Below are 13,786 nucleotides of genomic sequence, written 5' to 3'. Positions count from 1 at the left end.
GGTAACCGCGATAGTTGGCGGGTTCAACGCGACAGATGGCGGGGCATCCAAGATAGTTAGCGGGTTTAATTGTGATAGATAGCGTGGCATCCACGTCAATTTTTAACAAGTTGAAATTTGAACTGAATTTATTATCATTTTATAGCAGGTTTATATACGAGGGATATCACTCACTAGACCTTTCAATCTAACCTTCAGTTGTTGTAAAATTTAAATTTTTGCTGGTCAACTCAGATTGGAGAATAAAGGCGGAGGAAAGATGTAACTGGTTGTTCGATTAGTTTTTGTTAGATCAGTTTTTGAGTTCAGACTTTTGCTGATATGTATGGATATGACTGATTTATTTGTATATATTGGAACATGTTATATGTTATCATATGGATTTTGGGATTTGGTTTTGTTTATTGGAGTGTTACAGTTAACTGATAGTAGTTTGTGAAAGTTTACATCAGAAAGATATGGTTTTTACTTAAAAATCCAATCTTCAAATTTTACAAAGGCGATGCCTCTTCTAGTTTGATCAACCCGGTTCTGAAGAGATCATTGGAATCTTCAATCTTCAAAGAGATCATAGAAGTACATCCCTTGCAATTGGAAGAAACATGACTGTTCCATGTGGCATCAAATCTCCAGGGTTGGATCAAGATTAGTAGTAATAGGAAGACTACCTGTCATGGGAAGCATTTCAACAATCTTTGGATCTGTTCGAATTTTGATAGGAACGAGGGATTTTTGATGACTTTGAGGGTGTTTAGGAGGAAGAATGGACAAATGTTTGAAAAGACCGTTCAAAGATCTTACGAGTATTAAAATTGAATTTCTCACTTATGCCATTCACCACTTCCATTAAAGATTGTATCTGCTTCATCACTACTGGCTTGTACTTGCTCTTGTTATTTTAGGTAGCGTCAATTGTTTTAAGCCATTTAGTGTACCCATAAATAACTAACTAGCGAATATCTTCGTCTTTACTGGTGTAGTCATCGTAAAATAGTTTGAAGATCTGCCTTATGACTTCTCTAGATAAGGTATTGTTTAAATTCCTCAAGCTTTTCATTTCTATCAATTTGAAGATCTGCAGCCAGTTGTTCTTCTGAGAGATTCATATCCTTTAGATTGGATCGAGGAGGAGGAGGAGGTATACGAAGAATGTTTGAGTCATTTCTTTGATGACACTCTGCTTTCTTCTTCTTTCTTGATTCTTCCCTTCTTTAAGAGTTATACGAAGAGAGGTTCTAGTAGCAGAGAGTAGAATCCAATGGAACAAGACTGTTATCCGATGATGTTGATGATGGTTCTTCTACAATGTTAGCTGTATAAGAAACTTTAGCAGTATCGGATCCTTGAATGATAGTGGCATCAGATGTTTGGATAATTTGATTAGATTTCTCCTCCTCAAATAAGTACCCTTGAACTTGATTACCATGGGATTTATCCCCCTCAACAGAGGCTTGTTCCTCTAGAACAACAGGACCATCTTCTTGAATGACATCGAGAAAATATTTATTGGAAGAGCTTGGCTCATCATCCAATGGAGCATAGGAGATGTCATCATTATCGATCCTATGCTAGTGGATTGACGGATATTCTCCCCCTTACTAGCACTAGAAGTTGAATCAAGCAAAGACGTCAACTGAAGAACGACATGATTAAAAATCACCCAAGCTTTATTGTTCACTGATGTACAAAAGCTCTATGTCTTTAGCAGAAAACGAGGAACATGATTCTGTTTTTGAAAATTATTGATTGATTTTTGCAGGATGATTTGACTGATCTCAGATTGCTTATCCATTTTTGCATGTAGATCAAGAAAAGAATGTCGAATGATATTAGTATCAGATTTTTGTGGAAGCTTTTCCATTTCTGTAAGCATATCCGATGGAGATACCCAAGTCACGAGCTTTATGATTCATATCAAATTGATGAGAATTGAGTTGAGACTTGACGGTGTCAAGATATTCCGATGCCAAACGCAGAGAAGCACTTATGCTCTTTTGAAGCTTCACTTCTGCATCCATAGTGACTTGAGTTCGATTATGGGACTACTCAAGAGATGTAATTCTTTCTAATACTTCAGCCATACATGCTTGGTGTGACTCAACTTGTTTATTTAGAGCCTTTTCTGACTGTTTTCTCCATTCATCTGACAACTGGTTTTAATTTAGGAGGGTTTGACTGAGAGAAGCCAGTTGAGAAGATTAAATCTACACGATTTCTCAATAATATGAGCAGGTAGAGCATAGAGATTTCGAATCTGGTGCACATGATCACACCCTAGATGGGTTGTAACCGATGGTTGAGTTTGATCAGTGTATCAAATCTGAGTTATGAAATTCGATGACGATAATACAGAATGAGATCATATTGTGATCAGAAGAGGAGGAATGTTGGTGACCATAATCTGAGCTTCTTGAGACAAAGATGCTCTTTTTGAAGGAAGTTCAGATAAGGTTTGTTTTTCTCTTTCAGGAGGATGACAAGGAAATGATCTCTAGAGATGTGGCATGTGTGACACTGGTAGATTGAGCATGTGTACCAATATCACTAATTACAAAGGAAGCTTGTGAACCATGTATAACTTTTAAAAGAACCATTAGATAAGTATTATCCTCCTCCTTAGACGAATCAATGGATTCATCAGATTGTGCAGGTGAATGTGATGATGAGGCTATTAGATTAGCGATCAAGGTGGTCTGGATCTGGGGTGGATCAATGTTGACACCACTAGACAAAAAGGATGAAATGGTGGATTTGATGGGTTCTTCTTTTGTACAATAATACCCTTTGGGAGGGTATTGAGGAACTGGTTGGGTGGTCAGATGACAAGGACTCAAACTGGTGAAAATATTCGTAGATTTTTTAGAGTCTTTGGACAGTGATTTAGTTTTAGTCTTTTGAGATGATTGAGTTCTTTGAAGATCCCAACTCGGCTAAAGATTATGACTTCCATTTTTGCTTGGAAAGTATAGATACTTGGATAGATATCAATGGTTCTTTTGAAACCATAACCTTTGTTGAAGCATGTGTAGAAGTAGCTACGAAGGAAGTTTTATGAGAATCTGATTCACCTTTAGTGCTTGTGTCAAACATCTTGCTTTTCTTGGTTGGCCTTGAAGAAGGCGATAGAGAAGAGATTGTTTTGGTTCTCTTTTCGGATATGGAGGCAATTTTGGCCAATAAAATTTGCCTAGTTCTATCCAAAGAGAAGTTCTAAATCGGTCTAAGATATTGGTAAAAGAGATCATACATGTGGGCATTGGTGGTTCTGATGGAAGAGTCTTATTTCGGAAGATGTTGGAGGTGATGTGGTTGATCTCAAGTGTTGATTTATCAGATTGATGTTTTTTTGCCAATTAGTAAAGCCAAAATTCGAACAAAAGGAATGTAGGCTTTCTTCTTGCTTCTTAGGATGATTTTCCTCACCAGCTTGTAAAAGAAGTATTTTCCAAAATTGATGTTCTTTTAAAAATAAGTGCATAAGGCAGCCGTCTGATTTTGTTGGGAGATTGATCATAACCACTAACCTTCTAGCTGATATATTGAACAAGATGAGTGAAAAGTTATGTCAGACTCTTGACATGTTCTTGAGAAGAATGGTTCCAACAACATTTGCTTCCTTGTCTTTTGATCAATATTCCATAATCTAGAACTTCTTCAAGTTCTTTGTTAGATCACATATCATCATAAACGTTGGATGAGGATGAAGGAAGTTGAGGAACTTTAGCAATGTCATCAGCTATGATGATGACATCAATGTCTATGAGTACAGAGGTGATGATTGAATCATCTTCTTTCAAGTGAAAACATAAGCACCATAAATTACCGAGGAGAAACATGCTCATCTGTGATGGTGTTGGAGAGCCAGTGAGAGTGTGCTTGAGAGGATTCTTAGCCAAGAAATCAATCATGTTATGATAATCAGGATGATCATCATGTTTTTCCAAGTAGCATATGAAGTTTGAAGAGGAAAATTTCACGTCTTCAAAATAAATGACAGATCTAGTAGTTTTAGGATCTACTGAACGTTATGATGCAAAGAATCTTGAGAAAAAGTCGAAGAATATGAAGATGACAGTTTAGGCTTTGTAGAGGGAATAACCGAGGGGGTTATAGGTGATTTACAATTGAAAAGAGAGAGAAAGATAATTGTGAGGTTGAGGATGATTAGACGGATCGTGGCAGTTGAAAAGACGGTTTTATTTCAAACCTGCTTCCCCATGATTGATATGACAGTGATCATAGATATCAAAAATAAAATTTAATTCTTGAATTTTTTTTAAAAGATTTCATCGATTATTTAAATCCGATAAATTCAGTAATTGAGAATTTTTTAGTGGAAGGTTACTCAGATTCGTAGCATAGAGCTCGAGATGTAGAAATTTATCGGATGAAGGTTAAGAGGCTTCGGATTTTAATATACATAGGAGAAACAAATCCGAAGGATTAAAGAAGAATCCAATAAGATAGAGAAAGATCAGACAAATCCGAAAGAAGATGAGTGATCCGATAAGATAGAGAGCTATCGGGTGGTGGCTAAGACTCATCGGATCCAAATAAATATGAGGCGTCAAATAAAAGAAGTACCAGATGAGAGAGAGATGAATTTGAAGGGATGCGAGGAATCCGATAAGAAGAACTTTTGAGAAAAGAGATAAATGACATTTCTGACACTCAAATTTTAGCAGGGAATAACACCCAATTATAAAAATAAAGCTTGAGAATGACGTAGTCCCTGCTACTTAATGAAATTACTTCCTTGGTACGCACCTTTTGATGGGTTCTTTTGATTTTGAAAATCTTTCAGAAAGATCTTCTAGGTGATCATGAGGATAGCCTTTTGCAGAGTGAACGATTTTCCCATAGTTGAGGCATTTTCTTGAAAAACATCTTTCAAACTTGTTGACTTCCTTTAAAAACTGAGGATTCCTTTTTGGAAGAGGGGATAAAGGAAATGTAGATGGTTTTGGTCCAAGAATGTATTTTTTATTTGTTCTTTTTGGAATGAAGGAGAGTAATAATTTGTTCTTTTTGAAAGTATGTTCTTGAGTGGGAACATAGAAAGATCCAATTGATTCACACTCATTTTCTTCTGACACAAGATCACTCCATTTTTGACCATAGGCATGAACAAAACCATCTAACACTTGCTTTTTAGAACTTTTTGAAGAATCACAAGAGTGATGTCGAGTATACTAGGATCTTCAAGAAGAGGAAAAATCATTTGAAACCAAGTTAGAGTCTTTAGACGCAGAAGAGAAACCTAAACCGTGTTCATCGTTTGGAACTTGGTAGTTTAAAATTCTCATATGATATAGAGAGGCTTGATTCCAGCTTTTTATTGTTGACATTTCATTTGCAAGGTCTTGTAAAAGAAGATGTTTTTCAATTTTAATGTATTTGTAAATGGTTCTTAGATCTTCTATCTCATGTTGGATTTTGTCAAACTCTTTGAGTTTCTCATGACACTTAGATAACTCAACAGTCAATTTTTCCACTTTCTTTTCAGCTTTTTCTTTAGATTCAAGAGCATTGATCATTTCATATACATGCAAGCATAGGATGAGAAAGATATGAACCTGTTTGTTTGAGGAAGGATGAGACTTTTCTGCAGAAGAATCAGTTACATAGAGCTTGTCAGACTCTTGTGGTTCTGAGAGATGAGCCATAAAACTAAAATTTTATTTATCTTCTTGCTTATTAAATGAGGAAGCACATTCTAGCGAATCATGTTCTTCAGCTATCATTCCTTTGTCTTTTCTTTGTTAATTCTTCGATTTGAACTTTCCCTTTGATTTTCGTTTCTTATTTCTCTATAAAATGATTGTGATGCTTTTGAAGATGAAGAAAAATTTGACTAGATCTGCAATCAATAGCTAAGTGTCCTTCCTTTTCCACAATTGAAACAAATATTATTAGATTTATCATAAGTGGACTGACTTTGGTTGACAAAGGGTGGTCTATTTGATAATCTTCCTTTTGACTTTCTTTGAAAGCTTCTTTTTCTGGCAACTTTACTGAGACTAGAAGCAACTAAATATATTATTTATGTCTTGCATGGATAAACCTTCAGTATCATTATCAAAATTTTCATTGATATAAGAGAAAGTTTTATCATTGTGATCACCAGAGATATCAGAGTCCGTGTCACATGAAACATTTGACATAAATCCTATTCTCTTAGAATCCGAGGAAACAAACGCAATATTCGAATTTTTTGTTTCCTGAAAGACATTCTTCTTTAGAACTTTAGTTTGTTCAAAATTAAATAAAGTTCCATATAGAGAAGTTAAAGGCATGTGATGAAGATCCTTAGAGATTTATAAACATACAAAAATATTTTCCCAAGAGTTAAGGTAACCAGTCCATAAACTTGCAAAGTACCTCAACATTTATCAAATACTTTATCATGCACTTTAAGATCATTGTGAAGAGGGATGGCTCTGTTGTATACATCCATGAGAGATTCATTCTTGTGACATACAAATAGCTCGTGGTGTCGAATAAGACTTATTCTCTTGCTTTGTTTTACTTTTGATGTCCCTCATATAAAAACAGTGAGAATGTTTCACATTTTTATTGTGGTGGTAAGATTCATAATGGAATGATATACATTATCTGGAAGAGACATAACAATGATGGTTCTGGTTTTGGTGTCAACAACAAATTGCTTCTTGTCTTCTTCTAATGTTGTTTGTCGGTTACAATAATTTTTATTTCTGCAGTTTTGAAAATATAAAACAGCCATCATGGTATGCAAAAACATCTTGTTTTTGTCCCTTCCTCTAATGTACGTTAAAAGAGCTCGTTAAGCGAGGGACATTATAGTCTTTTATGATTTTCTCTTATTTTGCTTTAAAATACATATTTATATTAATTACTTAATATAATATATTTATATATAGTTTACACACACACACACACACACACATATATATATATATGTATGTATGTATATAAGAGCCATTTCAAATAAGAAGGCTAAATATCGTAACACGACAAAATTGAGATGTTAAGAGAACGTTTGTATGTGAATCATTAAAATAATCGGGGGGAAAATCTCTTTTAGAGATGCATATGTGAAACGATAATTAATATAAGTTCACATATGCATCTTCAAATATATTTTTTCAATGATTTACATATGAGCTTTCCTTTAACCTTCTCTTCATACCTTATTTATGATATTTATCCTTCTTATTTGAACCTACTATATCATATTATATATATATATATATATATAAACCCAGTATATACACAGAGGGACGAGATGTGGAACTCCGGTCACCATCTTCAACATCACCAGGCACCCTCTCTAGCCACTAATTTTGTCTTCATCGAAGATCTGTTCCACAAGGTTTTGTTGATCCTCTCTCTCAGAGATTTGATAATCTCTTTTCACTTATACGTTGTATTTATGTTTCTGTATTTTTAGTTCCAACAATCTTCACTGAGTATGTTCAGTGATCGCTGAAGAACTTGCATTGTAAATCTATCAGAGACAGCAATACTTCAAGAAGACAACACTCACACCAAAGAATCTTCAGCAAACGTCGAAGACTGAAATTGAAGATTAGAGACCGGAGAGTACGTGATCTGAAGCGGTACTCAGTGATTACAAGCCTGTCTACATATGTGTGAAGACTGCTCAAGCTTTAGCGAATGATGATGACACCTTCAGGTCATTCCAGCATTCAGCGATCAAAGGAAGCTTGCTTAGCACGATTGTTGTTGTCTTGTCCTTATGCACACAAGGGACAAAACCCATACCCTTACGAAAGTTAGTACGGTAACGGAGCCGACTAGTCGACTCTTTGTCCACCAACTTTAGGTAAGGATGTCTGCTCATGAATAGTGCTTTTTGTACTATTCACTATAGCAAAGGACAAGCCTTCCTCTTAAGGCTTGACACGCACTCTAACCCTACCATATTGCATTAAATGAACATTTAATGCACTGGGTATAAATAGAATTGTTTCTTCTCCATGCACAGTGCGTGCAACTCACTCTCTAACCCTAATTCTTACTTCAAGCATTTTCTAGCTTAAGTAAATGATCTTCTTTACAGCAATTTCTTTTCTTGTAATTTGCTAAGACTTTGTGTGTAACAATAGATTGTTTAGATAGGTTTTTATCACCTTATCTTTCCGCAAGCAATCTTGTAAAATCTGTATTGATTTTCTCTATCAATATATATTTTAAATTTGAAAATATTGTGTTTGTATTCATCCCCCCCTTCTACAAACTGTTTCTCTTCTTGTAGACCCTCACGGGACCAACAAGTGGTATCAGAGCAGTGTTTTCTTTCTTTTCTTGTGTTTAGCTGTTTTCTGTAGTAGTTTATCTCCTTTCTTAGATAACTTTATCGCTTATAAATGGCTTTACAAATTGCAAACACACACACAAAAGATAATGGCTCTCTTGCCAAACCTCCCCGGTTTGTCCGTGACAATTTTAGTCTCTAGAAGTATCGGATGTCCCTCTTTCTGGAAGGTGTGGATCCTGAAATTCCACATTATATAGAAAATGGACCATATATTCCATTTGCTATTGTTCCGGCTGTTCCGGCTGTTCCAGCAATAGCTACGACTGCCGCAATTCCTGAACGGCAGATTCCAAAGCTTTCACATCAGTGGAGCGATGAGGACAAGAAGAAGATAGCTATAGACACGCGTGCTCGGTCTATAATAGCTATGTCTCTTCCCGATGAGATTTATCACTCAGTGATGAAACTCGAAACCTCTAAATCCAAGTGGGATACACTATGTGTCCAATATGAAGGAACCACTCAGGTTCATAAGACTAGAAAGACCAATCTAGTGAGACAGTATGAAAGCTTTCTCTGTGGAAAGTCTGAGACACTGTCTGAAGTACATCAGAGATTTCACTGCCTTCTTATTGATCTTAGGGCTGTCAGCAGAGAAAATTTTCTAATTCTGAAACTTTGACTAAGTTTCTAGAATGCCTTCCTGAGTCTTGGGACACCTTTTCCATGTGTCTCAAGATGTCAAATGACATGTCCACTCTTTCTCTTTCTACTTTATACGGGATTCTGCTTAACCATGAGCAATCTCGTCAACTAAAAAGGAATCTTGTAAGAGAATCCAGGGACTTTTGCTTTGATCTCTGAAGCTTCTTCAGTTGAAACTTCTTCTACCCCTTTTGTTTCTTCTCTTCCTCTCGTGGTCATCACAGAGATAGATTCTTCTGAGGACATTCCAGAATCTGATTTAACAGATTTTGATGAGTCCCTGGCACTCTTGACTAAGTCATTTAGGAGGTTCGCTAGTAAGAGCAACTTCCGCAGATCTCCTCAGCTATTCCTCAGGGAGAAGCCAAAGTCTGAAAGAATAGACAAGGCTTCAGCTGTCTGCTACAACTGTCACCGGCCCGGACATTTTGCAGGTGAATCCAGATCAAAGAAGACCGCGACGCCATCTTCTAAAGCTCCTTCCTCCTTCAGGACCAAAGATGAAAAGTACTTAAAACTGAAGGAGAAGTACAAGAAGATGAAGAACAACCAGCGAAAGGTTAAAGGCCTTGTTGCTGAAGAGCATGACTGGGCTGAATCATCTGATGAATCATATTCGTATGAAGAGGATAAAGCCTACGTCTGCTTGATGACCATAGATACAGATGAAGGATCTTCTGAAGCGTCTACTTCCTCTGAGCCATCTTCTTCTACTCAGGTATGTGTCCTGAATGAACCCTCTTCTTCTTCTAGTATTTCTGCACTAGATACGCTGACGGTTGAYCTTTACAATGCCCTCAATGGCAAATCGAAAGCTGAGATGCTTAACGTTGATCTTCACGAGCAATTGAAGATTTGTCATTCTAAGATCAAAGAACTGACCTTTGTTGAAGAAAATCTTAAAGATCAGGTCATTGTAAATCAAGCCATCACTGTTGAACGTGAGAAGGCTATCGCTGATCGTGAGCGAGCAATCGCTGAACTCAAGGCCGAGAAAGCTACCATTGAAGGGTGGTGCAAAGCTTCCATCAAGGCCACTAAGATCATTAACGCTCAGATCCCCACCAAGATAACGACTGGTCTAGGATTCTCCTATGATCAGGAAGAATGTGTTAAAGAGAGGTCCATGCTCAAATGTGGTACATTCGTCTCTTCTATTCCCAACATTTCTTCCTCTCAGTCTTCTTCTTTTACTGAGAGTCATCTTGAAGGAACTCTTTCGAAATCTGGGTGCAAAGACAAATGTAAATCCATTGTCATAGCATCCCTTCCCAAGAAGTCCAACAAGTCTAATAGATATAGGTCTATTCCCTCAGCTTGTAAAGCTTCTTCCTCTTCGGGGACTAAGAAATCTAAATCCCATTAGAAATCCAAGTCACAGCTCAAGGTGAACTTTTCACCTAAGGAATCCAATTCCTCAAAGGTTCCTCCTAGAACCAATGAGAAGGGAATTCTTGGAGCTGGTCCCGCTTCTAGTATGATATTTCCTGGCCCTAAAGCTACTTCTAGCTTTAGGAAGTGTAAACATTGTGGTGAGAAAACACATGTTGCCAGTAGGTGTTCTTCTGCCGCCAAAGCTGGTTCACCAGCTAAGGGCAAGAAAGTAACTAAGGTTGAAAAATCAACTAAGGTGAAATCATCCACAAAGGCTGCCCTAGCAACTAATGTGAAGAAAACCGTTGAAGCCTCTTCTTCAGGCTCAACGAAGACAACTCCTGCTGAAAAATTTTCAGCATCAGACGTTGTAGTTCTTTCCACTGAAGCCTCTTCTTCAGGCTCAATGAAGACTTCCACTGAAACTACTTTAGTAGTGTCAAGGGTTGTTCCTCTTTCCACTCAAACCTCTTCAGGTTCGTTGATGCCATCTACTGATACTGATTCGTTAGCATCAGATGATGAAGCCTCTATTCAAAGCTGGACCCCAATAGCTGGGTACCAATAGCATTCTTATTTTGTTTCCTTGCTCAGGATGTCAAAGGCATATGGTATCTGGACAGTGGCTGTTCAAGACATATGACTGGAGATATATCTCTTCTATCTCACTTCAAGGAAGAAAGAGGGCCTTCCGTAACCTTCGGTGGAAATGGAAAAGGATATACCAAAGGCTTTGGTATATTATCCAGTGGTGCAACAACGTTCAAACGCGTTGCATATGTTGAATGATTGAAGCACAATCATCTTAGCATCAACCAACTATATGATAAAGATTATACAGTTAAATTCTCAAAGAATTCTTGTCATGTTCCTGACAAAGATGATAAGGTTGCTCTAATCGGTTCTCGTCTAGAGAATGTTTATATCATCAACATGAATTCTCCTCTCACTGAGAATAGCTACTTCTTCTCCAAAGCCTCATCAGATATTAACTGGTTATGGCACAAACGGCTATCTCATCTCAACTTCAAGACACTCAGTGAGCTGTCAAGAAATGATCTTGTCACATGTCTTCCTCAACACTCGTTTGCAAAGGAATCTCTTTGCTCAGCCTATGAAAAAAAAAAACACATAAGAGCTAGCTTCAAGTCGAAGTAAATCTCTTCAGTGACTGCGCCTTTTCAGCTATTGCATATGGATCTCTTTGGTCCTGTCAACGTGCAATCCATAGCTGGAAAGAAGTTCACACTTGTCATTGTTGATGAGTATGCCAGGTACACTTGGGTATTCTTTCTCAGATCCAAGGATGAAGCACCTGAAGAAATCATTTCGTTCATCGAAAAGATAAAAGTACTAAACGATGTTAAAGTACGAGCTATCAGAAGTTACCATGGCACTGAATTCAAAAACAGTACTATGGATAACTTCTTTGAGGACAAGGGAATCTTTCACAACTTCTCTTCTRTGAGWACTCCTCAGCAGAATGGGGTCGCTAAAAGAAGAAATCGAACAATCATTGAGGCTGCTCGATCAATGCTCAGTGAATCCCATCTCCCTACTCAATTCTGGACTGAAGCTGTCAACATCGCTTGTTTCACTCAAAACTGATCGCTGATCATGAAAAGATTCAAGACGACAACCTATGAACTCTTCCATGGACGAAAGCCTTCCATAAGCTTTCTTCATATATTTGGTTGTACTTGTTATATTCTCAACAATCGCGACCAACTTGGAAAGTTCGATCCCAAAGCTGATGAAGGAATCTTTCTTGGATATTCTTCTGTATCCAAAGCCTTCAGAGTATTCAACAAATGAAGACAAGCAATAGAGGAATCTATTCATGTCACTTTTGACGAATCTCAGTCAACTAATTCAAAACCCATCTCAAATGATGAGGATGAATTAGAGAACTGGATGATATCTCACTGTGGACAACCTGAAGCTTCTTACAGTGCTCATCTTAACACTGAATCTCCGGAAGCTGAAGATGATCCACTTATCATTCCAGTTACAGCTAGTCACTCCACCGCATCTTCTTTAGAGATCGTTGTAGTGCCCATTAGCTGTGTACCTCCTTCTACTTCAAACAATGACCCATCAGTGAATGAAATGCCTTCAGTTTCTGAACCTGTTTCAGTTGCTGAATCTGAGGCTCTTTTGGCAATAGTCCCTATTGCTGAAGAAACTGCTGCTGAAGCCTCATCTTCCATACCTGAACTTGTCTATTCATATGAAGCTCCTCTATCGGCTCAGCGATGGACTAAAAGCCATCCAATTCATCAAATTCTTTGTGATCCAGATGCAGGTATCAAGACACGTCGTGGTCTAGGTAATATCTGTCTCTTCGTCAACTTTCTTTAGTTGAACCCAAGAAAATCAATGATGCTATCTCTGACCCTAGTTGGATTCTTGCTATGCAAGAAGAGCTCAGAGTTTGATAGGAACAAAGTCTCGTACCTTGTCCCATGACCATCTGACAAATCAGTGATGGGCACAAAATGGGTCTATCACAATAAGTTGGATGAAGATGGTGTGGTAACCCGCAATAAGGCTAGGCTTGTTGCTCAGGGTTATAGACAAGAAGAAGGAATCGTCTATGACGAAACCTTCGCACCGATGGCTAGACTCGAAGCGATTCGACTCTTTCTAACCTTTGCTGCCCATAGAGACTTTAAGGTCTTTCAGATGGATGTAAAAAGTGCTTTCCTTAATGGAAAACTTCAAGAGGAAGTTTATGTTGAACAACCTCCAGGGTTTCTTGACCCTAAGTATCCAAACCACGTCTATAGGTTGGATAAAGCTCTTTAGGGTTAAAACAAGCTCCTCGTGCCTAGTATGATACCCTTTCTTCTTTTCTCATCTCTGAGAAATTCTCTCGTGGAAAGATTGACCAGACCTTATTTCTTAGGAAAATTAAAGGTCATATCATTCTCGTCTAAATTTATGTCGATGATATTATTTTTGGTTCCACTAAACCCTCTTTATGTTTTCGTTTCGCTAAACGCATGAAGAAAGAATATCAGATGAGCATGATGGGAGAACTAACATTCTTTTTACGTTTCCAGATCAAACAAACTGATAAAGGTATCTTTATCAACCAAAGTAAGTATGTTCGAGACATGCTGAAAAAGTTTGATTTATCCAACAGTTCATCTATGAAGACTCCTATGGCTCCTCCACTCACTCTCAACAACGCTCCAAATGAAAAGCCTGTAAATGTGACTGTGTACAGAGGAATGATTGGCTTTTTGCTGTATCTCACAGCTAGCCGACCCGATATCATGTACTCTACTTGCTTATGTGCAAGATATCAAGCTGAACCTAAGGAATCCCATCTGATCGCTGTCAAACGCATATTCATATATCTTAAGGGAACTCCTAATATGGGTCTTTGGTACCCTAAAGGTTCAGGTTTTGACCTTATTGGTTATTCAGATAGTGATT

This window comes from Cynara cardunculus (genome assembly GCF_001531365.2).
Source record: "Cynara cardunculus var. scolymus isolate 2C chromosome LG 5, CcrdV1, whole genome shotgun sequence".
In the NCBI taxonomy this organism is placed as follows: Eukaryota; Viridiplantae; Streptophyta; class Magnoliopsida; order Asterales; family Asteraceae; genus Cynara; species Cynara cardunculus.
The sequence above is the reverse complement of the archived record's forward strand: the minus strand, read 5'-3'. Positions refer to the sequence as shown.